We start from the raw sequence: 3,560 nt of genomic DNA on the forward strand, positions 1-3,560 counted from the left end.
CTCTGCAGGCTTCAGCAGGGCTGGGGGAAGGCAAAACACCCCAGTTTTTGCAAAAAATGGACAGAAAATGGGCTGTTTTTGCAAAAATGAGGGCATTTTTGCCTTCCCCCAGCCCTGCTGAAGCCTGCAGAGTGCTGCTGGGAGCTGGGGGAAAGCAAAAACACCTCTGTTTTTGCAAAAAATAGCACTTTTTTTGCAAAAATGAGACGCGGGGGCGGTGCTTCAGGAGGCCAAAAATGGCTCTATTTGGTGTATAAGATGCACCAACATTTCCAACATTGCATCAATACGGTACATTTTTTGCTTTAGATGCAAATTTTTCTTATCTACCCTATTTTTGGAGTATAAGACACAACTTTTCCCCAAAAAAAGAGGGTGAAAATCTGGACACGTCTTATACACTGAATACAGCATTTTTGGACTTCTAAAACTCCGTCCCCTTTGCAAAAATGGCCATGCAGAGCCTTTAGGAGGCTTCCAGAGTGCTCTTGGGGGTTGGGGAGGGCAAAAATGATAAAAAAACGGGCTGTTTTGGTGCTCGTTTTTGGGGGCCCTCAGCCTCCATGAGCACTCTATAAGCCTACTAAAGGCTATGGATGCCCTTTTTTTGACAAAAATGGGCCCATTTGAGCAAAAAATGGGCCGTTTTTGGGAGGTCTGTAGAGTGCAAAAGCTTTTTTTAATTTTCCTCTTCAAAATCTTGGTGCATCTTATACTCTGGTGCATCTTATACTCTAAAAACGGTAATCGTTGCTTTGACTGTGGGTCTTCTCCCCCCAACTCCTTCCTCAAGGTTATTCTCACAGCATATTTCTTTGTCCAGCTTAAAATAGCCTACGCATATGTGGATCTTCCCGATAATTTGGAAAAGGATATGTTGGTCTAGAAAACTGGAAGTTGCATTTCTTGCACATATGGAAAATATCTAGTTTTAAAAAGGTGGCATGAAGCCGAAATGTGTAACCTTTGCTGGACCAAATGCTTTACTTGGCTTTTCAATGGTGTAAGGGGGGTTGCATTCCAAATACAGGGCAGGGCCAGGAAAATATATATTGGACTGTAATTAAAATGATATTAAATCTAATTAAGACATTTAATAGAATGCATATATTTCATGATTTCCTCTTCGTGGATTCTCAGCACTTTAAGCACCTCAATGTATCCCAGTCCCTAAAACACCCTGACAGTATTTATTTTCATGGGCTTGTCAAGGCTACAGATGATCAGCACTAACACATCCTAAAAAACTCAAAACAGGGATGTCAAACTTGATTTCATTGAAGGCCACATCAAGGTTGTATTTGACCTGGGGAAGGAGGGGGGCATGGCCAGGGTGAGTGTGGCCAGCTCAACATCATTTGTGTTGGGGACACCTGTGTTGGCCAAGTGCTAGTTTCCTTCCTTCCTTCCTTCCTTCCTTCCTTCCTTCCTTCCTTCCTTCCTTCCTTCCTTCCTTCCTTCCTTCCTTCCTTCCTTTTCTTCTTTTTCCTTCCCTCTTCATTCTAATTTCTTCTTCCTTCTCTGCTTTCCTTATTTTTCCTTCCTTGCTCTCTTTCCATCTTCCCTTCTTTTTCTTTCTCTTTCCACTGTCTGTTTCTCCTTTCCTGTCCCTTCTTGCATGCTCAAATGCAAAAGGCGAAAGAAATATTTCTCTTTTTCTTTTGCTTTTACTTTCTTTTGCTAGGCCAGCCATGGCAGCCTCCTGCACCTCTCTGCCAGTAAAAACGGAGGCCAAGCAGGCTGCGCGCACACACCCGGGCTCCATTTTCGTTGGCAGAGGGCTGCAAGAGGCCGTTGGGGCGGAAAACAGAGCCTAGGAGGGCTGCACGCGGCCTTCCCGAGCTCCATTTTGGCTGGCAGAGGCACTGCAGGCCAGTGCTTTGCTATTTTCAGGGCAGCCCCACAGGCCAGACCTAAGCACCTTGTGGGCTTGATCCGGCCTCCAGGCCTTGAGTTTGACACTCCTGTCTTAAAAACCTTCTTTTTGTGCCTACAAAGTTAGTGTAAAGCTTTTGAAAATGGTAATGATATCAGGACTAGTTTGAAGAGCCAGTGGCATATAGCATCGGTAGCATGTTTGAAGATGGAGCTGGAAGATGAAGAAGCAGAAGCAACTGTATTTAAAAAGCTGCATCTCATTTCATTTCATTTCATTTCCCTTTATTTGTATGCCGCCCTTTTCCCTGGGGGGACTCAGGGTGGCTCACAGTTCAAAAAGAGGAGGAGGGAGGACAAACAATTTCCAACATAAAAACAATACAACATATTAAAAAAACACAACAGTCACACAATTCGAGTGGGGTTAGAATCTTAACCCCAGGCCAGCCGGGACAGCCAGATCTTTAAGGCGGCGCGGAAGGACTGGAGGGTGGTGAGGGTCCAAATCTCCATGGGGAGTTCGTTCCAGAGGGTCGGAGCAGCCACCGAGAAGGCTCTCCTCCGAGTAGTTGCCAGTCTACACTGGCTGGATGATGGAATTCGGAGGAGGCCTAATCTATGTGATTGTATCGGTCTGGTGGAGGTAATTGGCAGTAGGCGGTCTCTCAAGTACCCAGGTCCAGTACCATGAAGGGCTTTGTAGGTGATAAGTAGCACCTTGAATCGCACCCGGAGATCAACAGGCAGCCAGTGCAGCTCGTGGAGGATAGGTGTTACGTGGGTGAAACGGGGTGCACCCACGATCGCTCGCGCGGCCGCATTCTGGACCAGTTGAAGTCGCCAAATGCTCTTCAAGGGCAGCCCCATGTAGAGCGCATTGCAGTATTCCAGCCTAGAGGTTACAAGGGCACGAGTGACTGTTGTGAGGGCCTCCCTGTTCAGGTAGGGATGCAACTGGTGCACCAGGCGAACCTGGGCAAATGCCCCCCTGGTCACAGCTGACAAATGATGTTCGAAGGTCAGCTGTGGGTCCAGGAGGACTCCCAAGTTGCGAACCCTGTCTGAGGGGCGTATAGTTTGACCCCCCAGCCTGAGAGATGGAACACTTGGCCAATTCGCGGGAGGGAAACACAGCAGCCACTCGGTCTTTTCTGGATTGAGCACAAGTTTGTTGACCCCCATCCAGTCTTTAACAGCCTCAAGACCCTGGCTCATCACATCCATCGCTTCATTGAGTTGGCACAGGGCGGACAGATACAACTGTGTATCGTCCGCATACTGATGGTATTTTATCCCGTGCCGTCGAATGATCTCACCCAGCGGTTTCATGTAGATGTTGAAAAGAAGGGGGGACAGGACCGAACCCTGCGGCACCCCATACGTTAGGGGCCTAGGGGTCGCTCTCTGCCCCCCCCGACTAACACCGACTGCGACCTGTCCGAGAGGTAAGAGGAGAACCACTGTAAAACAGCGCCTCCCACCCCCACCTCCCGCAGTCGTCACAGAAGGATACCATGGTCAATGGTATCAAAAGCCGCCGAGAGGTCAAGGAGCACCAGGATGGAGGCGTGGCCTCCATCCCTGGCTCTCCAGATATCATCGGTCAATGCGACCAAAGCGGTTTCTGTGCTGCAGCCAGGTCTGAAGCCTGACTGGAATGGATCGAGATAACTGGCTTCCTC

The sequence above is a fragment of the Thamnophis sirtalis genome, unplaced genomic scaffold (genome assembly GCF_051295495.1).
Source record: "Thamnophis sirtalis isolate CommonGarterSnake01/CBP01778 unplaced genomic scaffold, rThaSir2_p1.2 scaffold_6, whole genome shotgun sequence".
Taxonomy (NCBI): domain Eukaryota; kingdom Metazoa; phylum Chordata; class Lepidosauria; order Squamata; family Natricidae; genus Thamnophis; species Thamnophis sirtalis.